General features: G+C 38.6%; 1 pseudogene across 1 annotated transcript; it reads right to left on the reverse strand.

The window, feature by feature from the left end:
• Nucleotides 1-8,323: 8,323 nt before the first annotated feature.
• LOC143631360 (UDP-glycosyltransferase 83A1-like) lies at nucleotides 8,324-12,314 on the reverse strand (annotated as a pseudogene). Its single transcript, XR_013153340.1, has 3 exons — nucleotides 11,695-12,314; nucleotides 10,544-10,993; nucleotides 8,324-8,824 (listed from the first exon to the last, which is right to left on the reverse strand). The product of XR_013153340.1 is annotated as a UDP-glycosyltransferase 83A1-like (transcript).
• Nucleotides 12,315-27,267: the final 14,953 nt, after the last annotated feature.

A 27,267-nucleotide genomic window follows, 5' to 3' on the forward strand; every position in this document is an offset into this window, starting at 1 on the left:
TTTGACAATTGTGAGTCTTGCTTAGCTGGCAAACTCGCCAAAGACTCCTTCACTAATAAAAGTGAACGAGCAAGTGATCTGTTAGGACTCATACATACTGATGTATGTGGGCATTTCAGAACCATGACTAGAAACCATGAAAGATACTTCGTTTCTTTTATCGACAATTATAGTCGATACGCTTATGTGTATCTTATGAAACACAAACACTAAACTTTTGAAAAGTTCAAAGAGATTCAAAACGAAGTGGAAAACCAACTTGGTAAAACCATTAAGATACTTCGATCAGATCGAGGTGGAAACTATCTCAGCTCAGAGTTCATCAATCATCTAAAAGAGTGTGGAATTGTTTCACAGCTCACTCCACCTGGCACACCCCAACATAATGGCGTGAGCGAGAGGAGGAATCAAACTTTGCTAAACATGGTTTGATCGATGATGTGTAGAACTAACTTGCCTCACTCCCTTTGGAGTTTCACCCTTATTACCACCTCCCGCATTCGTCAAATACTACAACCAAAGCGATTATGACTTCTTTCATCCTGATACAAATATGATTTCTATCAAGAAGAAAGACCACTTCCTCGAAAAAGAATTTCTCGATCGTGGAACTGGAGATTATTTTGTCGATCTTGAAGAAATTCAAGAACCACAAACAACCGCTGAGAAGCTAGAGTGTCTGATCAACAAGTTGTTGTTGCTGATACATCAGAAATGAACACGAGCGTTCGCAGAAATAGTAGGACTACCGCACCCAATCCTAAATACCTATGGCATCTGGATGGTCCAGAAGTCTTATTAGTATCCGAGTCTGGCGACGAAGCTACTAACTACACATCTGCAATCTTGGATCCGAAATCTGAGAAATGGCGAGATGCCATGAACGCCGAGATGCAATCTATTCATGACAATCAAGTATGGAACTTGATTGAGCTACCCCCCGAAGGTCGGGCAATAGGGAGCAAGTGGATTTTAAGCAAACATCTCAAAGCTGGAATCTTCACTTTGATGAGAAAATCAAAGAGTTTGGTTTTATCAAAAATGAAGATGAGCCTTGTGTTTACACAAAAGCTAGTGGGAGCACTATATCATTCCTCATCTTGTATGTGGATGATATACTGATAATTGGAAACAACATTCCTATGCTTATGGAAGTTAAATACTGGTTGGAATCTTGTTTTGCAATGAAATATCTTGGAGAAGCCGCATATATTCTGGGAATAAAGATCTATAGTGATAGATCTAAGCGGATTCTAGGGCTAAGTCATAGTACATACATAAACGAAGTTATGACACGCTTCTCAATGGACAACTCCAAGATAAGAGTTGTTCCATTGCTAAAGGAACCGTTTTAGCAAATCGCAATCTCCGGCAACGGACATTGAGACAAAGCACATGCAAGCAATTCCATATGTTTTAACGATTAGCTCTGTCATGTACGCTATATTATGCACTAGACCTGACGTCTCGTAAGTGTGCTTGGAGGAGTGGAAGAGAAGCTCACTATAAGGTGTTACACTGACACTGACTTCCAGAATGACCGAGATTTTTCTCGCTCATAATCTGCTTGGATGAAGAAATTTATAGCCAACCTCGATCTGGTTCCTACTTTAGGAAAATGATCGACGTAATATTTGATAACACAGGTGCTATTGCTCAAGCCAAAGAGCCCAATTTTCATCACATGGCCAAGCACATTTTAGTTCCACTGTGTACGATAATTACTGGAACATAAAGACATTGTGATAAGCAAAGTAGACACAGATAAAAAACTAGCTGACTTGTTCACTAAGCTAATAACTCAGGACAAGCATAGAGATGCTTTTGGGCTTAGACTTGCTAGTGATTTATTTTGATTTAGTATTTGGATGTATGAACGTTTAATCAGTTGTACTTCTCTGTTCACTTTTGATTTAATGGTTAAATGCAAACGTTGAATAATACAACTGTGTTCATTTTAATACGTTTAATCCGTGAATATTGTATTCTAAATTATCCGTAGTCGGTCAGACTCGTGGGAACGATTCTGAATTAAGACTATTCTGACTTTGGACTCAAGCAGTTGACTTCCAAACTCACAGACCTCATTATGAGTGACGTTGGATGTAACTCGCATCAAATCATCTTCATGGATCTTGATCATAAGATGTTTTGATAATAGTATGCTCATTTAGTATCCTAAGACCTAAGATACATATTAGAACTTTCGTTTACCGAGGAATATTCTTTGATCATGTCAACCGCTGTTGCGTAACTGCCAGCCATAAAGGCATTGATTGGGAATGTTCTGGAGTTCAGTGAGAGTTGTATGTAGTCAAGATGGGATTCTGTACTCTTACATTAAAATGTAACAGTTAGACATATTGGCGCCCTCGTTGATTCAAACTGGTAAAGTGTGAGGCCTCACCCAAACTAACTGTGTGTTTGATTGGACCACTTTGACTCTATATCGAGAACTACTATAAATGAACATTGTATGAGATTGATTTGATCCATGTCTCATTGTTCAATTAATGTCTTATATAGAAAGGATAGATGACAACGATTACTATAAATTCATTATCTTGCAATATGGTATTTCAAGATACTTTGGTTATGGATTTAAAAATGTCATATTTGGTTGGGGACAGTTATGTGTAGCTAGAACGCCTCTGGCTGTTAGCGTTGTGATACTTGACCCAAATCCGTCCAAGTGGGAGACTGTTGGATTTAATGGTCGGTTCGGGTCAAGTCAACGCGACCGACCCAAATATGACCCGATATGAGTTACACCGGAGGTAACAAAATCATAAACCCATTTAAATGTTAATTGGTCTCGATACAATCAATTAGATGGACCAGATTATTGTTAAAGGCCTTGTTTGGTTAATTGGGCTCAAGCCCAATTGGTTTAATTTGATTAAACCTTAATAATATTACTATATATATTATATGATAATATTATTATAAGCCAACCTAAAAAGGAAAAACCTAAATCATCATCTTAAACACCCAGCCGCAATCCGGCGCCGTTTTTCGACAGCTCGGTTTTCCGGCGAGTGTTTTCCGGCCACCATACACCAAACATAGCCATACAAAGTTGTTCTTCAATCACTGCAAACACCACCGCACCTTAATAAAGCTCCGACGTCGTTCAAACTTTGAGCCACGTTTTTCCGGTGACCAGGTTCTTTTCCGGCGAACCTGTCTCCGGTTGAGCTTGCTACTGGTTCTTGCACTGTTGCTGCTCTATTTTGGTTCTGCTGCTGTCCATTGCTCTCTGCCGTCATCTCAAGCCGCTGCCGCCATCGCCGGAAGTCACCGCCGACCGCCGTTAGCCGCCTGTGCCCGCAGAATCTCGCCGGATTCATTGTTGATCTTGGATTGTGTCATTTCTAGCTTGTTTCGTTAACCTTCGGTGTCTTCCCGGTTTCGATAACCGAGGTATATCGACAACTTATCTATGGTTGATTTATTCTTGTTTATCGTGCTCGTATTGTTGTAATCGGATCCGGGTTCGGGTTTCCGTTTATGGTTCGTTTAAATCGTTTACTTTCCGCTGCGTTTTGTAGTTCGTTTACATATATATATATATTAATATTAATTAATATTTATTGAAACGAAATTATAATTAACTAAAACGGGGTTAAAAGGTTTATCCGTTTTCGTTCCGAACCACCGTTGAAACCCAACAGTGTCATCACCCATATTGGAAATAAAGTATCCAAATTGCAAAGGGCACTTCTAACTTAAACCCAACGTACACGAACTCGTTTTCAATTTTCATCTTTAGGTTCCTCTTAGGGTTCCCGAAGCCAATGATTTTTCCCGATTATACTGTCTGATGTGCAAGGGTGGTGTTCTCAAAGTAACAAATTCCATTATTCCACTACCCAAAGGTGGCTCATGCACCTTTAGGTGATACCAACCCGATTACCTGAAATATTCTTACCCTTTTACTTGAACAATGATTGCAAACAATTTATTTTTTTTCTTTATAATAGAATAATATACTAATCTACTAACTTTTATTCTTGTTTTATTGGTGAGAAAACTAATAAAAATTAAAATCGTAGAAACATATGTGAGAATGCCAATAAATAATTATTAACAGACTAATAATGAGTGTATATATCAGACATCCATAGGTAAACCTTGTAACCTAATGGGTAGCATATACTTGACGAGTATCTCCGTAATGGTTCGAGTAGACACATATTAGTAATCAAGTATTCGACTAAGATTATCGATAGACATCCTAAATTGGTATGTTTCATTGCCATCCTAGTAAAATGTGCCTAGATCAATTTGGTGAAACCGACAATAAACTTGCTAAATGACTTTTAGACATGAGTATGCTAAAAAGCTTATTTTAATCCATTAACGTCTTTCCGGTGAAAAAAGGTTGAGATTTCCAGAAAACACTTTTTTCTAGTGACTAATGACGATAGGTTTGTGTTAGTTACTAATCGTTGAGAGCAAATATGTTAAAAGTTGGAACCATCATCAGACATTTCGTTAGCTGGAACTTTTATTTGCCAATTCGAATAAAGAATGGATGTATACTAAGAATGACGGTAATTGGTGTATTAGACATGAATTAATAAATGAAGTGGGTAGTTTCTTATCATTTGTCGAGTCTAATATAGATATGGCGAAAGAAAATCGAAATTATTAGGGGAACCAATTGAACAAATCACCCAAGAAATTAGACAGTTCCATCACGTCGATTCTATAGAAGAAACCGTCTCATCAATTATTCAATGGGACGGCCACAAGTTCAATAAAACAACAATATCAATCCAAGCTTCATTTAAACATTGCTCATCATCATTATCAACAAAATCTTCTAATTTTGTTAAGTTCTTCGTATTTAGATGCTTCATATCGAATTAAAATGTACAAGATGGAACTGTGAACATTGTTATTATAATTTTTTAATTTTTTTAACGACAATTTCTTTTAATTCTTGTCGTCTATGTGACTTAAACCCAAGATCTTTCAAACCCTTCAAACCCATAATGATTGAAGGCTATATCTCGCTAATGAACCACCAACCAATTGATTATGGTTAAATAAGTCCTAAATATTTAATATATTGATTCGTTTTGACAATTATTCAATCATCGAAATTTGGGAAAGGTAGAGGTTTAGTTATCGTGTTAAATATTAAATTTGTTGATTTAAGTGCATGAATGAATGAATATGATGAGCTCCACATGCTCTCACAAAACTTGATTAGGTTCATTTTGTCCTACCTACGTTTGCATTCATCTTTTTGTCACCTTTTTTCTCTTTTCCTTCACCATCTTCTAGTTCCATGTCGAATGGTTTTATCTTTTAACATTTAATCACTATCTCTCTCACACACAAACATGTGCTTATGCATGTTACTTGACCTAATTATAAACATATATAATTAACAAATATTAATGATAACCCTTCATGTTCATCAATGGAAACAAAAACTAGGCGATAATTGGTAGATTGCTTAATTATTTGATTCACTCCATTCCAATGTAGGTTATTTTGTCATAGAATAATTAGAAGAGATGCATTTAGTGTTTTAAAAGTGGTTAAGAAGGCAACAATACGTAACTAGGCTTTGTATATACTGCCCATAATTCATCATTCACTATTCATTTATGGGTCACATCACCATCTTATGCATCCGTCATTCACTTTCACCACTTAACCTATAGTATACCCATCATTCGTCATTTATACTCTTTTCAAATATGTTTCTAACAAAATTAACAAATATACATGCCTTCACTACATGTGTGTAAACCTCAACTAAAACAGTGTGCGATGTAGCCAACATTTGCACTACAAAGGCGAACGATGAGAAAGTCTACTCCCCAGGACCATGTCACATGGCCTTAGAAGTTAGATGAATCATTTTCAAACTCTTGGATTAAATACAAATGGATGGTTGGGATCACTTTATGTATCGTTTATTCCGTGAATCGGAGTTGAGAGACTTCCTCGAACAACCTTTCTGTCTTGTATGATAGAGGTGTGGTTTGTCTACATCTCATCCTCTCCATACTCTATCAATAAACTTCTTGTTAGTGGGGTTTTACTATGTATGGTTGTTGTTGTATCCCGTGAATTGTTTTTACTAACTTGATGCTCAAACATTAAGGGGTACAATTTTAAAAATAAATAAATTGATGCTAAAAGTCTCTAGTTTTTTTTAGGGGTTTGCTACCTGCATTCCAATACCGATCCAATTTTTAAGGGTTTTATCACATTTAATTATGTCTCCGATCACAACTCTTTAAGCTCTCAATCCATCGAACTAGGGGTGTGCGTCATTGGCTTCGATTAATAGCCTTAACCAAATTAACCAATTGGTCTTCAGTTAATCGGTTCGGTTCGGTTAATAACCAAAATCATATTTGGGCTTAAAGCTAACATAGAAATACATGAAATGAATGTATAAATAGATGAAATGAAGATCTAAATACATGAAATGGTAGTGTGAATACATGAAATGAAGGTATAAATGCTAGAACTATATGAAAATATGAATTATTCGGTTCGGTTAATTTCGGTTAACTGGTGGTATAGAAAATAACTGATACCCGCTTCTCAATTAATTCGGACAGTTGGTTATCTGTTAGTTTGAGTTCTTACTCATCCCTGCCTCAAATGTTCAACTGGAATTTCTAGTTTGCTACCACTAGAGATGAGCAACCTTGATGTATTCCCTGTAATTGAACCGCAACACGAAAACCATTTGAAGTAAAAACCTAAGGTCGATAAATTGTTAATATGAGGTAGGATTGTTTCTAAGAGAAATCCTGTATGCGTCATCGTACTTCTACATGTTAGGATTCTAAGAAAAAGTATCCATTCGTGAAAACCATTTCATTCTAGAACGTGCTTTAGACCTATAAAGGTTTAGCCTACCAAAAGTCGTTTATTTAGTTTGTAATTATTTAGTGTTAATTTAACTGATCAGTTCATGTTAAAAATGTGTTCCCAATTCCCAAAAGGATACCGATGACTTGATTAATATTTATCTTTAGAGGATCTCTCATTCTTATACAAACAACTTCTTAAATTGGAAATGACTTCAGACAAAAAAAATCAAAGAAGCGCTAGCCCACCTTATTGGGCTAACCAAGCCTGGTTTAGAGGAGACCGGCGATTAGTGGGCTAACCAAGCCTGGTTGGTTGTTGAAGAGCCTGCAAGGAATATGTTTTCTGGGTCTTTTTATTCTATTACGGCCTAAAAGCACTCGTATCCTTTACGTACAAAAAGAGTTAAAACATCGCACATCTCATTCTCTAAATTCATCTATATGTATATATTATTGTATAACAAACACTTATTTTATTATTTTTTTTACTTTCCAACATACTCACATAGTTTATAGAGTGATTAATACCTCTGTAGATAGAGAGAGGGTTACTACTATTATCTGCTATATATTATGGAGATGAATAATAATAATAATAATAATAAAATGACGTGGAGGCTAAATAAATGAAAACTATATTTTTCTTAGTGTTTTAGAGATGAAGATTAATAAAGAATGTGGGATATGAATGCTCTAACATGTGCATTTGTATCATTGACCAACGATGACAACCACAAGCAAGCAAGCTCCACACCCATGGTTGTAAAAATCGCTCCTAGCCCCTAGGCGTCGATTAATCACAAATTAAGGGCTAGTCGGTATCGGTTAATCGCTATTTGGTCCAAATCGGACAAAATTCCAAAAATTATATATGAACTTCAATATGATTAATCTATATGAATCCTGATTAATCTATAGTCCCTACCCACCATTCAACTAACGCCTAGTGAACTCTACGTCACTGCCCACGCCCATATAATGTTAGCCATGGATTAATGAAAAGTTGGTCACATGTAAAAATAGTCGATCCTCTCCTCATTCCTAGTGTAGAACACCACACTATATCTGATGTGTGTTCTTTTTCTTAAAAGAGTTTAAATTAATCATATTGTATGCTTCGTTAACTATTTATATCCACAAGAATTGGAGGGAATCACTTTTAAGTACACAACATAATCTAAAGACCATTGAGATAAAAATTAATGAAATATAAGCCTGCTTACATACCTGGGCGAGCTTAGCCGGATTGTTTATCTTGATGAGCTTAAATGTTGAGCCAATCCAGCATATGTTTGTTGTTAACAATGATGTACGTACACAGGGTTATAGCTTTACCACGTTGATATATTAATGACATATTACATTCACATTCACATTTATCTCTCTTTACCCTATGCATTTAGTAACAGAGAATTTAATTCATGGTAGAGTAAAAAACATACTTTAATTAAAAGTTGACATGCTTTTTGAAGTACATGAAAACAACGGGAAAGGAAGCATTCATGAAAACAATGGACTCCTAAAGTTGTGTAATATCATTTGCATGCTACATTCCCACAAGCATCGACATTTCCTTCCTTTACCCAATCAATGAAATTATTGAGATTTTTGTCGGAGGAATTTCCCGCTCCTAGGCATTCCATCACTTTTCCTTGCAAATTCAAAGCATTTAGTTTGATTGTGTCGTTGTTGAGAAGCTGCTCTACTTTACTCTTGATTTCCCCTCGTGTAACGATACCTGCATCATCTTTGTTCAAACCGACACCAGTTTTCCATACATCACATATGTATGTTTTGTTAAAAAACTGATCAGCAAAGTAGGGCCAGCACACGAAAGGAACACCATTGCTGACACCTTCCATGGTAGAGTTCCATCCACAATGACTCATGAAACAAGCCACCGACGGATGGTTTAGGATCTCTTGCTGGGGTGCCCAATTGACAATTTTCCCAAGAGTGCCTATACTATCCATGTAACATCCCGATTTTTTTTCGAAACCCTAAAATTTAATATCTTTAATTAGTTAATTAATTTGAAGAAGCTTAATATGAGACAATTGAAACCTATTTTATTGTGCATTGGGTTTAAGTTTTTTTTTTTACAGTTTACGATGATTAGCATAGTAAAAGGGTTGCTTTGGCTATTGTTAAACATAAACTTTGAACTCCTTAAAACTTAAGGGGGTAATATGAAATATTTGTTTTTCTTCAAGATTTCTTTCCTGCTTTCATCTTAATTTCCGTCACCATATATAAACCCGTGATTTCCGTATCAAACCCAAATCAAGCCAGTAAACTTGCTAAAGAACTCATACGTGTGACTCTCAAATTCCGTGTTTATAAATGTCAATGATCGAGTTAATTCGGGATATAATTATAGACCCAAATATTTTCGGGATTTATCGACTTGAGCTACACGTTTGGAAAACCCTATAAGGGCATACGAGTCCGCTCGTTTGTATCACACCCCAGCCGCTACCCCTTTCCCTCACCCAAAATCGCCCTCAGTCATTGAGTTAAGCTGCCGCCGCTCATTCTCCTGCCAAGCTCCGCAGGCCATCTGTTCGAGGTAGATATTATATGATTCTGCCCGTTTTCGCATACATAACAAAAACGTTAATTTCTTTATTATTAATTTTTATTATCGAAAACGAATTTTAAAACTGAAGTCGGGGCTGGTTCGAGGCTATGATGTTTTGAAGATGATGATATGTTCTTCTTTTTTAATTATTATTATTATTATTATTATTATTATTATTATTATTATTATTATTATTATTATTCATAAATGAAATCAAGTAGCCTATGAGTTCTCGATTTGAGATTTAACTATAAATCCATTTATTGATTTACAACAAAGTATTAACACAACTTTATTAAATAAACATGTATGAACTTAGTTATTTTATTTATTTTATTTCTTAACGAGGAGACTATAAAAAGAAGGAATTAAACTCTTTAATTCGATTATATTATAGGCTTGCGTTTACTTTTCGCTCAAGGATTCTCTATTTGGTTAATGATTTTCGCCAATTCAGGTTTGGACCTCTTAACAACTTATGTGTACGGATTTGGTTTCCATTACTTCGTAATAGGGAATTTTAATTCGTTATTTAAATTGCTTATGTGATCATAGTGTATTTATTGTATATATAAATAGTCATATATGGATATATTGAATTATTGACGCATTGAACAATTGATTGCGACGCACCACAAGGTGACGCGCTGAAAAAGTGATTGCGACGCACCGAAAGGTGACGCGCTGAAAAAGTGTATGTGACCAAGTGAATGTGTTTATTTTTACCAAGTGAATGTGACGAATTGACCAAGTGAATGTGAATTATTGAATGTGTATGTATATATATTGATTGTTAGCTATTATTTAAGGCATTGCATTATTTTATAGTTATTGTCCCACTGAGTAATCTTTCACTCAGGCGTGCATATTTTGTTTTTATGTGTGCCAGGTAACAGGGCTATCTGGAAGGATCTGATCGATGGTTCAAGGGGAAATCATAATAATTCAAAGTTTTTAAGAACAAATAACAAAAATATGTTTCGTATTTGATATTTTTGTAATTATTGTAAGCGATTTAATGTTTTGTCATTAATAAGAATCAATGCTTTGAGTTCTGACCTACTATAAAAGTGACACGTCAACCCTATCGCGGCAGGGTGTTACAATCCATGTAGCCACTAGGGTACGCATAGTCCATAGTGCCACTTGTACTGCGTCGAACCACCCACAAGAATGGCCTTTTGGTATCTACCAGACCTAGTGCTAGCTCTTCAAACTGGGTCTGGTTGAAAATTGTGATGCTACCAAATGCCACATAGATGACGGAGTTGACCGGCTGTTGATCAAGCCATGTTAGGCAAGTGGTGTCTTCATTCCAAAAGTGGACCAATTGGTAACATCTTTGGAAATAGGGTGAACACCTCGGGCTCTAGCACCATTGATGAATTGCAAATTATGTGGTTTGCTATTTCTGTTGCTTCATTACCCTCAATAAATAGGAAATCAAAGAAAACTTGGTCTATGACCGGGTCTCCCATGGATGCCCATACAAAAGTTGTAGGGTCTATTAATAATGGCATGGATGTTGAGAGTTGAACCATTTGATTCTTCAAAAGTTTTCCTGAAAGAAAAATGAATCTTTTTTTTTTATTTTTATTTGACCCTTCTTCACAAGCCTCACAAGGGCCGTATAGGTGAAAACAAGCTAAACCCCTTGTCAGCTACTCGTACTTGGCTTGATAAAACTCGAATCGAGCCGAGCTTAAACGAGCTCGGACTGAGCTTGAGCCTAACAATAAGCTTGTTTAATAAATGAGTCAAGCCCGAACTTCACTTTCAACCTGCCTCACGAGCCTATTATTTTATACAATTTTTATATTTAATATATATACACACACAAAGTGTATGTTATTATATATTAAATTTTGATAAAATAACTAAATAAAATAGATCATGTGGTATATAAAAATATGATCATAATTATTAACAGAAAATAACTATGTATGTATATTAATTAATTATTAATAAATAATAAACGAGTTGAACACGAGCTTTAAATATAGAGACTGAAACATGCTGAGCACGAACTCGTTTAAGTTAAGCGTGTTGTTTATCTCCTTAACTATTAAACGGGTAAAATCATGATCATGTTTCATACGGGGTCATCACCATTGCCAATGTTTACTACTCTTTAAGTGAAACATAGTAAAGATTTTGCCCATATGATTTAGTACACATTTGTGCATCCCAAATAAAAGTAGTTATTATAGGGAAAGGCTTAACTGCATTGCAGTTAATATGTAAAAGTAAAAATGATCTCACCTCTACTGTTTATAACTCCATCGTCTATCAGCTTCTGAATGCTCATGCCAATGGCCACAACTCCAGCCGACCAGGGAGAGAAGAGTGCTAGTCTAATACCCGTCTTTCGAGCAACTTTTCCGACCCATCCCATGCAAGAATCGGCAACAATGCACGTTATTTTCTCCTCATCATTTTCGTTAATATCATTTATTAGCTCTTCTAGTTTGGCAGGCATGAGTTGAAACATTGTTCTTGTCAACACCCCGAGGTCGTCCCTATCGTCACACGGTCTCATCCCGTCTGGGATTGTGACCATGTGCATCAAATCACTTGGGCCATCTGTCTCTGACCAAGCACCCATCACCCGTTTATGAGCAAACTCGGTGTTCACAAAGGTGACCTTGAGACCGTTGCGGATAAAGGACCGTGATACCTCCATGAGATGAATCACATGGCCTTGTGCCGGATAAGGTATTACTAGAACATGAATATCATTTGTCATTTTTGTTTCACTGTGAGTGTGTAGAAGACTGTATGAGAAATATAAATAGTTGAGGTTCCAAGTACTCTCAACTTGACCGGCTATAGAATCAATTATTCGTCTCACACATCTGTGCAAAAATATTAATATAATTATATATTTTAATGCAATAAAATTTAAAAAACACACATACATTAAACGTTTCATATATATATATACATATATATATATATAGTATCATCTTCAGTCTTAATTATAACGTCAAAAATAATTTAGATAATTTGAATATTTGGTAATAAACATGTGTTTAGTTATCAAATAACATATTAAATTGGGACAATTCCCAAAATGATCCAAAACAAGAGAGAGAGAAAAAAAGATCCTAATTATGTCCACTTTCCCAAACTAACCCAACAAATATGTACTAAGGAGACGCTTTGGGAAAATAAACGGCGAGATTTTTAAACCAATAAAAAGCTGACATGTGTAAAGAATCTGACACACCAGACGAGATTTTTAAAAATCTCGTGGGTTCCGACCATATTTTTAACTTACTTCACTTTTTATAAAACAGTCTACCAAGACGGTTTTATTAATGTTTCTTATTTGGCCAGTTCATATTTTTTTTTTCCTAACTTCATCTTCTTCATCTTCATCATCTTCTTCAACTTTCTACAACTTTCTTCTTCAATAATAATAATAATAATGGATCCAGTGCCATAAAACTAAAACCCTAACGTTAACTTTTTATTCTAACTAACTTTGACTTCCGATGGGCAAAGGCGGTGGCTACGCCCCTAGCAAGAAACGGCCGGCGGCGGTTGACTCCGGCAAGGCTCCGGTGGCCATAGGCTCCCCTACCAATGCTGCCGTTGAATCTCAAACGAGAGAGGATGAGGTTCCAGTTGTGTGTACAGTAACGAAGCTTAAGATACTGATTGTGTTCTACTCGATGTACGGCCACGTTGAAACCCTAGCGCGGAGGATGAAGAAAGGTGTCGACGGCGTTGACGGGTTGAGGCGGTGTTGGTCCGTGTGTCGGAGATGAAGATGAAGAAAGGTGTGGATCCATAGTGGATCCATTATTATTATTAGTGGATCCATTATTATTGGTGGTGCTGTAAGGCAGGATGCGGGGTTTATCAGCAGTTTGGCTATGAAAAGGGCATCTAGCACTGTGGAACTGATGAGCTGTCTCCCAAGACTTCGGGATCCTCAATGCGAGCTTCTTTTGCTTCGCTCATGTATGGGAGTCGCCAAGCTTTTGTTCGGTTTGAGAACGTGCCAACCTATGTATGTGGGGGAAGCTGTTTCTATATTTGACAATGGTCTTCGAAGGGCGATTGAGGACATCGTGGTTTGTGGAGGTCCGTTCTTTGGGGATCTCCAATGGAGGTTGGCATCACTTCCGACCCGTTATGGGGGGTTGGGTCTCTGTTCGGCCGAGGATGTATCTACATATGCTTTTGTGGCTTCGAGAGCACAGTCGTGGTGTTTGCAAGACCATATTCTTCGGGGTTGTGATATTTATGGGTTGGACTCTGATTATGGGTGTGCGATGGATCGTTTACGTACTTAACTTCCAGATTTTGATCTTAGCGGGTTCTCTAATAAGGACACCCCCCCCTAAAGCCCAACATGTTGTGGCGAGTGCCTTATTAAGTGGAATCGTCAAGAGTTTAGAAGTGAAGTTTGATCTATCCCCTCGCCAAAAGGCGGTGTTTGAATTCCTTCGAGCTCCTCGGGCTCAGGATTTTCTAACGGCCATCCCCATTGAAGGATTAGGCCAACGTATGTCGGGTTTGGAGTATCGGGCTATCCTTAAGTACCGGTTAATGATCCCTATGTTCCCGACGGATGAACCTTTCCCAATTTGTCGCAAGGTCTGTTTGGATTCTTTTGGTGACCATGCGGTGCATTGCAAAGAATTGTCTGGCTTTAAATACAGACATGATCTGGTTAGGGATGTTCTGTGTGATGTTCTTAAACGGGCAGGGATTTCTGCTAAAAAGGAGGCCCCTGTTAACTTTCTCACGGATCCTCTTGAAGGGAGGTCTACTTTACGACCAGCTGATATTCTTGTGTTCGGGTGGGCAGGGGGGAAACACGCCTGTGTGGATCTTACAGGAGTGTCTCCTCTTATTGGGCTCAGGGACCGTGGGTTTGTTGTGGGTCAGGCTGCGTTGAAGGCTGAATCGGGCAAAGTTGTTAAACACGAGAAAGCTTGTTTAGATAATCAACATGTCTTTCTACCATTTACCTTTGATACATTTGGTTTTCTGGCTCCAGAAGCTGTGAAATTTTTGAGTAGGGTTCAGAGCGTCGTACACGGAACCTCTTCAGCTTCTAGGTCCCAAAGATTCGTTTCTAGCAGGATTGGCTTTGCTATTCAAAAGGGGGTTGCGGCGCAGCTTGTTGCCCGTTTGCCTGCCACTTTTTTGTAATCGTTTTATAGTAAATTATATAAAATAGCTATTATTATTGAAGAACAAAGTTGTAGAAAGATGAATATGAAGATGAAGATGAAGATGAAGAAGATAAAGATGAAGAAGATGAAGTTAGGAAAAAATAAATATAAACTGACCAGATAAGAAACATTAAAAAACCGTCTTGGTAGACTGTTTTATAAAAAAGTGAATTAAGTTAAAAATATGGTCGGAACCCACGAGATTTTTAAAAATCTCGTCTGGTGTGTCAGATCCTTTACACATGTCAGCTTTTGATTGGTTTAAAAATCTCGTCATTTATTTTCCCAAAGCGTCTCCCCAGTACATATTTGATGGGTTAGTTTGGGAATGTGGACATAATTAGGATGTTTTTTTCTCTCTCTTGTTTTGGATCATTTTGAGAATTTTCCGTATTAAAATAGAAGCTTCATGGAACAGATATGATGGTAAAGTGGTTCCTTAATGCGACAAGGATATTAAGGACAACAATGATAACTAACAATAACCGGAACATACACTAACTGAGTGATTCCTTCAACAAGGAGATAAGAGGACAATAATGGTTGACAAAACCTATACGTAAAGTTTAAGAATACTCACATGCAGATCTGGTCATATGCATGCAGGCTCACTGTTTTTTAGATTCTCCAAAATCATATAGGGCCGTATATAAAAAATTTCAGACCGGTTCTATGGTTCGGGTCAGATAAGGTTTATCACATAATAAAATTAATAAAAACCACTAACAACCTGCAAGTTTTTATCTTTTGAAATTGATGCATTACATCTATGACCTTGACTAAAACTTGTTTAATTCCCTTTTGATTTAACAAATGCAAAAATCGTTCATGCATTCATCCTGTTACGCAATTCCGTCTTAACATGTGTCATTGAAGAATAACATCTTTCAACACGTATGCCGCTGCAACCGATAAAAATAATGATTACATTATGAAACTTGGAGACTCTACATATTGCATCAAACTACCAACGATGCCATCTGCCCATCTCTGAAACGGGAAAACCTAAATACAAAACTCTATCTACTTTGCAAAACACTCTTTTAAGTACTAGCCTTTCTTAATAACCAAGGGGCTTCTTGTTGCTTTTCTTACACTTTTTTAAGAGAAAAATGAATGTAACAAACATAATTTCGGCATAGGTAGAAATGTAGTTCGAACTGGAACTTTTGAATGCTGAAATCATTGAGAACTTGAGACCGGAGATTAGTGACGGATCCAAAAAATTTTAGCCAATGGGTGTCAGAAAAGGTCAATCTAGAATGGGTCAACTAAAACTAAAATGGGTCAAGGCAAAATGGGTCAGGTCAAGAAAATTACACTAAATAAAGTACGTACAGAAATGTAAGCAACAAATTTTATTAAATTAATAAACAAAATACATATTACAATTGAGATATGCGTAAATTCAATTTTTGAAAATGGTCAATTATATCTTCATTGGTAACATTTGCGAGTGTTTTTTTTTCAACAACCACAATTAATTATCAGTTAAATCTTCTGTATTTTCGCACACTATCAATGTACATACCCGAGATGTGAAACAGAGGGCACATGTTTGCATCCCACTCATGTATAAACTGCAGATTGCAAATTTTCGATTGATGAATTGGCTTGATAATTAAGTAATCTTGGCTTAATTATTATCTTTCAAAACATAATTAAACTGACTTGGAAAGATGGGCTTAAACAGTTGGTTTTAGGACACTAAAAAAATTATGGATGAGACACTTGGATCTTTTAACCTAATATATTAAAAGTTTATAAGGAAAACCATAGATTTGGGAGGGGTGCCTATAGCCCCCCCTGCCCAAACATTGAATCCTCCCCTACTGGAAACAGTGAGGGTGGGGGAGTTTGAAAGCTGTAACATCCCGTAAATATCCACACCAATGATGTTAATTTAGGAAGTTGAGGGCCTAGTTAATCATTTAGCTAAAGATATATGGAAGTGACACATGTCCTATGACTCATCACTATGAGAAGACACATGTCACATGGTGTCAACACAAAAGGACACATGTCATCACATAACAACTCATACCCCGACACCCTAGTGTCACATGGTGTCAACACAAAAGGACACATGTCACATGGTGTCAACACAAAAGGACACATGTTATCACATAACAACTCATACCCTCACAAAGTGACATGTGGCTAGTGACTAATCAATATGAATGTGTCACACCCTCAAAATCCACTAACGGAGTTTTACCGTCAGAGGGTGTGAACTAACAGGATCGGAATCATCAGTTATAATCAAACCATATAACAAAGTTTCAAAACCATGAAAACGTTTACGAGTAATTAAATGCGGAAACGTAAAACCATAGAAAACAATGTTACGTCACGCAGGACGACTTAAAACCCAATGATAACAGTTAAAAATAAGTTTGCATAGTTAAAAGCGTTTTCAAGCAATGCATGTTCCTAAACCGCGCGCCCGCCTCGGCTACTGTTTGCGAAGAAATTCCCAAATTAAATCACCAAGATGCGCGTCACAAAAAAACTCTCTCTAGCGTTCTTCCTAGCACCTTAATCTTCGATCAAAGACTTGAGAACTTGATTGTATGTGTGTATATAGTTGGCGGCAGCCGTGAGGGGGGGGGGTGGGAGAGTTCCGATCGGGATTGTGGAAGAGAAAGAAATAATGAGTTAGGGTTTAGATTATTATTATTTATAATAATCTATGTTAAACTTTGGCCCCTCCACTTCTAAGTATTACTTATTTAGCTTAACTAACTTGTTTACATCTTGAGTTAACGTTTATAACCATGTTATCACATAACACATAAGTCTAACACATAATTATCACATAATTACTGTTTTGACGTTTTTCGTTTATTCATCAATCGTTTGCGTCAACTCGTTTGCGTTTCGGTGCAATTACCGAAAGACTACACATGTAGTAAGTGTTAAGCGTCATTTAAACCCTAGTTTAAATGTAATGGAGTGTGCGTTATAGATTCAATGATCTTAAGTTTGAATTGACGGAGTTGAGTTAACGGAGTTAACCTGAAATTGACGATTGTCACATCATTCCCACGTTAAAGAATTTTCGTCCCGAAAATTTGAGTCAAGTCGTGATGAGTGTCTGAAAAAGTAAGAAAAATTTTCAGTTTGTCATATCATCCCCTAGTAGAAAGAAATTTCGTCCCGAAATTTAATTCATACCTCCGGTGATTTCTGACGGTTTGCCGGGTTTCGCGGTTTTCTGTGTTTGGTCAGCCCTTCAAAAAGGTGAGGATAGTTTTTCATCATTTGATCCTCGCGTTCCCACGTGAACTCCGGTCCACATCTCGAGTCCCAACGAACCTTAACGATTGGAATTTTGCTGTGCTTGAGCGTTTTGGTTTCCCAATCCAAAACCTCGACTGGTTCCTCAATGAAGCGTAACTGTTCATCAACTTGCAGTTCCTCCAAAGGGACTACTTGGGTTTCATCGGATAAGCATTTCTTCAAATTTGATACGTGAAAAACATTGTGTACGCCACTGAGTTCCGTTGGTAGGTCCAGTCGGTACGCCACCGGACCAATGCGCTCAGTTATCCGGTAAGGACCAACATATCGTGGGTTGAGTTTGTTTCGCTTACCAAAGCGAACCACACCTTTCCAAGGTGAGACTTTGAGTAACACTTGGTCGTTCACTTGAAATTCGAGAGGTTTTCGGCGCTTGACGGCGTAACTCTTTTGGCGATCTCGTGCTGCTGCCATGCGATTTCGGATTTGAACAATCTTTTCCGAAGTTTCGAGTACCAGTTCTGGACCAGTGATTTGGCTGTCACCCACCTCTGACCAGCAGAGTGGTGATCGACACTTCTGTCCGTACAGCGCTTCAAACGGTGCTGCTTTAATACTTGCGTGGTAGCTGTTATTATACGAAAACTCTACCAAAGGTAAGTGAGGTTCCCAACTTTTTCCGAAATCCAACACGCAGGCACGCAACATATCCTCCAGGGTCTGAATAGTTCGTTCACTTTGCCCATCCGTCTGAGGATGGTATGCTGTGCTCATATCAAGACGGGTGCCTAGTGCGCTTTGCAGCGACTTCCAAAAGTGCGAAGTGAAACGAGAATCTCGATCAGAAATGATTGAGACAGGCACTCCGTGTCTAGACACTACTTCCTTCATGTAGACGCGAGTCAATCTTTCCATTTTGTCCGATTCCTTAATCGCTAAGAAGTGTGCAGACTTAGTCAACCGGTCAACGATCACCCAGATGGTATCGCATCCCGTCGGTGTCTTAGGTAAACCCGTGATAAAATCCATTGAGATGTGTTCCCATTTCCAAATTGGAAGTTCCGGTTGTTGCAGTAGACCAGATGGTTTCTGGTATTCTATTTTGACTCTGGCACAAGTCAAGCATTTGCTCACGTAGGTGGCAATGTCGGCTTTCATGTTCGGCCACCAGTAAAGTGCCTTTAAATCATGATACATTTTATCTGAGCCAGGGTGGATAGAATATCGGGACTTGTGAGCTTCGTCCATCACTAGAGTTCTCAACTCTCCGTATCGTGGAACCCAAATCCGGTTCTCAAAATATCGGACCCCGTCCGATCTGGTTTCAAGTTGCTTGTTCATGCCCCGCATGAGTTCTGATGGAAGATTATCATCTTTCAAAGCTTCGTGTTGCGCCTCGCGAATCTGATCGGGTAAGCTGGCATGAATCGTGAGTTGCAATGCTCGCACTCGTCTGGGTTTATCTGTTTCTTTTCTGCTGAGGGCGTCGGCCACTACATTGGCCTTGTCAGGGTGGTACTTGATGGCACAATCATAATCCTTGAGCAGCTCGACCCAACGACGCTGTCGCATGTTCAGCTCCTTCTGATCGTAGATATGTTGGAGACTCTTGTGGTCGGTGTAAATGGTAAACTTGGTACCGTACAAGTAATGCCTCCATATCTTAAGAGCAAACACCACAGCTCCAAGTTCCAAATCATGGGTCGTGTAGTTCTTCTCGTGAATCCGTAGTTGTCGAGAGGCGTAGGCTATAACCTTCTCGAGTTGCATTAGCACACAACCGAGACCTTGTATTGATGCGTCACAGTGTACCTCGAAATTTTCCGTTTCCTCGGGGAGGGCTAGAATAGGGGCGCTACAGAGTTTGGTTTTCAACAGTTGAAAAGCGGATTCTTGCGCGTCACCCCAATTGTACTTAGTGCCTTTGTGAGTCAAAGCGGTGAGGGGTTGAGCAATCTTTGAAAATCCCTCGATGAAACGTCGGTAGTAGCCGGCCAGTCCTAGGAATTGCCGCACCTCAGTCGGAGTCTTAGGTGCTTCCCAGTTTTTGATGGCCTCTACCTTACCGGGATCGACATGGATACCGTTCTCGTTGATCACATGTCCTAAAAAGTGAACCTCGCGAAGCCAAAACTCACATTTCGAGAGTTTAGCATACAGTTGTTCCTTCTTCAATAATTCCAGAATTACCCTTAAGTGTTCTTCATGGTCAGCTTCGTTCTTGGAGTAGACGAGAATATCATCAATGAAAACAATCACAAACTTGTCGAGGTACGCCTTGCATACTCGATTCATGAGATCCATAAATACGGCTGGTGCGTTGGTTAGGCCACAAGGCATAACCGAAAACTCGTAGAGACCATACCGTGTTCTGAAAGCCGTCTTTGAGATATCTTCTTCGCGCACTCTTAGTTGATGGTAACCAGATCGCAGATCGATCTTCGAGTAATAACTCGATCCTTGAAGCTGGTCAAACAAATCATCAATTCGGGTAAAGGATAACGGTTCTTGACCGTCACCTTGTTCAACTCCCGGTAGTCGATACACATTCGGAAAGTCCCGTCCTTCTTTCGGACAAATAAGACAGGGGCTCCCCATGGCGATGAGTTAGGTCGGATAAAACCCTTATCCAACAAATCTTGCAACTGAGTAGACAGTTCCTGAAGCTCCGCCGGTGCGAGCCGATACGGGGCTCGTGCTATGGGTGCTGCACCGGGTGTCAACTCGATTTGGAACTCGACTTGTCGTACAGGAGGGAGTCCGGGCAAATCCTCCGGGAAAACTTCCGGAAAATCTCGCACAACAGGTATATCTCCAATTCGCTTCTCCTCCGCGGGTTTCTCAACAATCTGCGCCAAAACTGCCGGATGACCCTTTCGTAGGTACTTTTGCGCCTTCATGAGGGTAATGACGCTGGTGGTCATGCCGCTTCTCTCACCTCGGACCGAAATGATCTCGCCGGAAGGGGTAGTAATGTGAACTATCTTATCGTGACATATAATCTCCGCTCGGTTCTCGGATAACCAGTCCATGCCGACCACGACATCGAAACTACTAAGCGTAAAAGGAATAAGGTCGATATCAAAGACATGACCTGACAGTTTTAACTTACATCCCGCAAGTACATGAGTTGTTACTATAGTCTTACCGTCAGCTAATTCAACAGGAAACTTAGCATCTAACGGAGTTGGAGTTAAGTCTAAGAGTTGGCTAAAGGCTTTCGACACAAAACTCCTATCAGCTCCAGTGTCAAACAATACAGAAGCAAAACAATCGTTCACAGGGAACTTACCAGTCACCACGTGCGGATCATTGCGGGCTTGACCCGACCCAATTACAAAAGCTCTTCCTTTGCCATTGCTTCCACCACTACCGCCACTTCCATTACCCCCATTGTTGTCGTTCTGTTTCAGCTTGGGACAATCTTTCCTGAAATGACCTTCCTGCCCACATTCGAAACATCCATTCGTCGTCATAGGTGGCTTAGGAGCACCATTTGCCGCAAGGTCTCCTCTACATTCCTTCGCTTGGTGACCCATCTTTCCACATCTCTGACACTTGACACGGTCACACTGGCCAACATGATGATAGTTGCACCTATTGCACTTCGGATATTTCCCAGCATATCCGCTCGAACCCTGCCCGCTACCGTTGTTATTGTTGTTGTGACTCTGAGTGTTAAAGCTCCGAGTGAATTCGGGCTTACGGTAGTGTTGTTGCGGTGGGAGGTTCGAGGATGAGGATCTGGTGTTGCCAAACTTCCTCTTTCCGCTGCTCGGGTTGCTGTTGCTGTTGTTGTCATTACTCGGGTTGTCACGGGCTTTAGCGGTTGAACCCCTAGGTGGTAGCGCACCTTGGGTCACAGCCTGATCCGTCAGTTTGTGAGCTAAACGGATCGCTTGTTGAATCGTGGCTGGTCTGGAAGACGTCACCATGCTCTGAATCTGCGGTGCTAATCCATCAATATACATTTCAATCCTCTTACTCGGCGGATCCACCATCCGCGGACACATCACAGCCAACTCGTGAGAACGGGTAGTGTAGGCTTCGATTTCTGAGCCCACCATCTTCAGTGACCAAAATTCTGACTCTAACTTCGAAATCTCCTCTCTCGGACAGTACTCCTCTCGCATCATGGTTTTGAACTCCTCCCAGTTCATCGCGTTAGCCAGTTCCAATCCAAGGATCTGCACGTTCGAATTCCACCAAGTGAGGGCAGAATCCTCAAGTGTTCCAGCAGCGAATTTGACCCTACTGGCCGGGGGACAATTACACATCTCAAATGCCGACTCGGCCTTCTCAGCCCAACGCAGGAAGCCTATAGCTCCCTCAGTGCCCTTAAACGTACTGGGCTTGCAGTCAAGGTAGTTCTTGAAGGTACACGTTCCACTTGGACCTCCAGTTTGGTTCTGAACATGTGCGGCTAAAGCGGCCGCCGCATGGTCGTTCAGCAGAGTTTGGAGTTCAGCTGCAGTCAAGTTGATGTTACCACGTCCGCGTCCAGCGTTTCTTCCTGCCATTTCCTAAAATCACAGCATAAAATGTTAAACATGAATTTTTCTTTCATATGCAACACGCCATAGGCAGGAAATTTCCTCCGGTTCCTCTTCAGGCTCTGCCTCAGGTTCGGCTGCGTTCTGAGCAACTTGCATTTGTAAGACATCGCAACGCTCTAGAGCTATCTCGGTTCTGGTCCTTGCTACTTGGAGTTGCTCTTGCAAGTCTATCATCTCGGCTTGCATCTTTCTCATAATTTTCATCTGTTGATCACTAGCCTCTTGCATTTCCTTCATTGCCGCTGCCATGCGGGCAATCTCCTCCTTAGTCTCGATTCCGTCTTTTAACAGTCCGGAAACGTTCGCTCTCGTATAGCGCATGTAACCCACGTCACGCTCCAAGCATGAAACAACAGCTGCGAGAACTCGCTCTACAGGTTCGGTTATGGGTGGTAGGGTGTTGGGATAAGCAGGGTGGTTCGGGTGAGGTAACGGGGGAACTTGTTCGCGGTAGACCATACGTCTGATCATGTTAGGGTACCAATCCCAGCTAACGTCGTTTTCGTATATGCCTCCGGATAGGCGGTACCTCTTCGGTGCGAGAGCTTCGAGTTCCGGAACTACACGGGGTGGCGATGCGGTAGGTAACTGCGGTTCCTTCCCGTGAGCATGAGTCATCGCTTCAGATGATGATGAAGGTGGCGTCGACATTCCTACAGGTAAGCCGTGTATGCGCGCGCGTATGAGTGAAAGAGGTAAAGAGATAAGATAACAAAGACTACACAAATCTATGCAGTGCGTATCATTATAACTAATGGGTCGTCGCGGTTATAGTCTAGTATGCATGCAGCTTCTAGTTCGCTATAACCTGGCTCTGATACCAATCTGTCACACCCTCAAAATCCACTAACGGAGTTTTACCGTCAGAGGGTGTGAACTAACAGGATCGGAATCATCAGTTATAATCAAACCATATAATAAAGTTTCAAAACCATGAAAACGTTTACGAGTAATTAAATGCGGAAACGTAAAACCATAGAAAACAATGTTACGTCACGCAGGACGACTTAAAACCCAATGATAACAGTTAAAAATAAGTTTGCATAGTTAAAAGCGTTTTCAAGCAATGCATGTTCCTAAACCGCGCGCCCGCCTCGGCTACTGTTTGCGAAGAAATTCCCAAATTAAATCACCAAGATGCGCGTCACAGAAAAACTCTCTCTAGCGTTCTTCTTAGCACCTTAATCTTCGATCAAAGACTTGAGAACTTGATTGTATGTGTGTATATAGTTGGCGGCAGCCGTGAGGGGGGGGGGTGGGAGAGTTCCGATCGGGATTGTGGAAGAGAAAGAAATAATGAGTTAGGGTTTAGATTATTATTATTTACAATAATCTATGTTACACTTTGGCCCCTCCACTTCTAAGTATTACTTATTTAGCTTAACTAACTTGTTTACATCTTGAGTTAACGTTTATAACCATGTTATCACATAACACATAAGTCTAACACATAATTATCACATAATTACTGTTTTGACGTTTTTCGTTTATTCATCAATCGTTTGCGTCAACTCGTTTGCGTTTCGGTGCAATTACCGAAAGACTACACATGTAGTAAGTGTTAAGCGTCATTTAAATCCTAGTTTAAATGTAATGGCGTGTGCGTTATAGATTCAATGATCTTAAGTTTGAATTGACGGAGTTGAGTTAACGGAGTTAACCTGAAATTGACGATTGTCACAGAATGCCACATGTCAACACCTTATGACAAGATTCATCATCAAGAATGGCACATGTCGCATAGTGGTGAGTGACGGTTCGACCGAGGATGACTATAAATAATGAACATGAGCTCCTCATTTGTGGCATCCAAAATACCAAACCACTTTCACTTTCTCGAAGTTCGCGCCACCGAGTTGAAGTACCGATGCCACTCTAGAGTTCGACGTTCCATACCCCGACACCCTACGTATCGTCGAAGTGTTGCTCGTACAAGCTTAGGCGTATTAACTCCGAATACCCGTATAAGGTAGGGGTTCTTCTTAAGTTATTATATTATTATTATATTACGTGGCTTAGACCCTAGTCGGGGGTATAACCTAGACCTTGATCAAATTAAAAGGTAATAGTTAAAATAATATTTCTTGATGATTAAGAAATACAAAATTATAAATACAAAGGTTATAGATAAAATAATGTTTCTTTATAAATAAGAAACATAGAATTTTATATACATGAGGATATAGTTAAAATATTGTTTCTTCAAGATTAAGAAACAAAAGCTTTTACATACAAAGGGGGTATAGTCAAATAAGTGTTTCTTCATGATTAAGAAACATAAAATTTTATATACAAAGGTTATAGACAAATGATGTTTCTTCTTGAATAAGAAACTTATCGTAGATGTTTCTTCATGAAAAAGAAACTCAGTACATGATTGACAAATAAAGAGAAAGACTTTAAATCTACATATTTTATTCTAACAAATGATCAATCAAGATTTAAAGCTATCAAAACAGACTAAAGGTCTGTAGCTGAATCAAGAGATGATCCAGATATTTATACAAACCTATTTTATTATAGGTTAATCATCATTCATTCACAAAGGTTTTCAAACGAGGTCACCATATCATTCAGAACAGACAAATCACAGATGAATATGTTCAAACTTTTTTAAAATTTATAACGTGAATACGTTCAAACTTTTTAAAAATTTATAACGTGAATACGTTCATACTTTTTTATAATTTATAACGTGAATACGTCAAACTTTTTTATCAGTCATTAAGATGAACATGTTGTTTATCTTAACAAGTCAGTCAAATATTTATATGGGATTACATGATCCCTATTAAATTACAAGGTAGAAAATAAAAACAACTCATACTGAGTACACATGTGTCTGGATCCAAACATAGTTTGCCTAGTCTATCAATCAAGGCTACGTGGCCGCACACTAGAAATTATTATAAAAGTTCTCCAATGGGCATCAGTTCTCGGAGAATCGTAATTGTGTGTGTATGACAAGTGGTACAAATCCCAAAAATAAGAGACGTTTCTGTTGAGATTGTTTAAGAAAACTATCTGGTCAGTCAGTCACAAATTTAATAAATGTTTTTAGAGTCAATGATTCAACAACATACCGCTGACGTATTTTTACCCACATTTCAGATTAGCATAGGTATCAAGGATTTATAGCAATTCATGGAGTTAGATGCTCAAAAGGTAGAGATGGCTAAGTTTTAATTATTAAAATATTGCAAACAAGATTGAACGAGGTTTATAAATAAAACACTCGGGTAATTATTATCCGATAGGCTTTTTAAATAAAATTAATATTTTATTATAAATAAAGACTTCCGTTAAATAACCTGCAAATCTGATATATTTACAAAACATGTATCAATTATTGGTCACACGTCTAGACCCTGAGTCGGGGTGTGACAAAAACTGACGATGGAAAATGGAGACGGTGAGGGTGGAGGGAGACAGGTAGTCGTATATGTTCGACTGCTCTTTGAATGTCTGATTAGTTTAAAAATGAAAAAATGAAACCCACGAAGCCTCTTGGATTCCAAATAAATTACTAATAGTTGTGTTAGTTGATAAATTTGGTCATCCATCTTGTAATTTGTAAATAAAAACTGATAAATATTATCTAGACTAAAAATAATAGTTGATTTACGTGATAGTAAAGGTTATTTTTAGGGAAAACTAGGGTTTTACTCGGCGCAACCAGATTTGTAAAACCTAAGTATTGCCGTTTCGATGTCACACGATATGATATCGTAACTAAAAACCAAAAATATAACAAAAAAATATAAAAAATGTGGTGGACTATGGGTAAAGTCGGTCGATAAAACATGGACGTTGGGAAGACCCAAGCGTTGACACTGTGTGTGTACACAAATTCGACCGGTTTCCGTCACGTTCGTTACGATATTAGAGCTAAAACAAGAAAAAAAATATTGGCACTCAGTTGATTTTCGTTACGTGTATTACGGTACCAGAATTAAAACAAAGTGTGGTGATATGGGCTGAATTATATATATATATATATATATATATATATATATATATATATATATATATTATAAATATTTTCTACATTTTTGAGTTACTTTTTGAGTGTTTCTATTGCATAATTGGCCTAATTGGTTTATATTCATATTGTAAGTGGGTCCAATAGACAACGAGTAAAAACTCAACGATACTAACTACAGATAAGTGTATTTCTTATACTTGTAGTTGATCGGTACGTTTTAAATGATCTTAATTCACTCACTAATTATATGTTATTGGTTTCATATATAATGGATTTAAAATAAATAAAAGTTATGATTTAAATGAGAAAATGATCATTTTACTTGGGCTTTTGTTTTGACAGTGGACTCTCATCAAATTATAAAAGAAGAATGACAATTAAAATACCATACAATTGGGTTTGTTTAGTGGTAATTGGATTGGCAAACCTAAAATTCGATCTAGGCCACGAAATCTTGGAAGCTAGAAAAATAAAGAAAGACATCAATTATTGAGGAGAGGGTTTAAAAACCCTACTGTCAAGAGTTTTAGGAGGCATACGTGAAAAGGGGGGCTACCCCTGTAAGCTATACTGGTCGAACTAAAGAAAAGAAAAAAAGAATAAGCAAGCTTCCAAGCTTGTCAAATAGTCCACGGCAATTCCCAAAAAGAAAGAAATAAGCAGGCAACCAGGCTGGTCTATTAATTTAACCAGGCAGACACACATCTCAATAATTTAAGCTCACAGGCTAGTAGCTCAACTATTATTAATATTTTCGATGAACCGTAATACTTTGTTATATGTTTTTGTTTCATTAAATATTATGATTGGCTAAACTTTTATACTGCCTGGGTTTGGATGATTACTTTTTAGACTCGTT

Source organism: Bidens hawaiensis, unplaced genomic scaffold (assembly GCF_021521415.1).
Source record: "Bidens hawaiensis isolate Kalapana, Puna unplaced genomic scaffold, B.hawaiensis_p1.1 tig00000512_1, whole genome shotgun sequence".
In the NCBI taxonomy this organism is placed as follows: Eukaryota; Viridiplantae; Streptophyta; class Magnoliopsida; order Asterales; family Asteraceae; genus Bidens; species Bidens hawaiensis.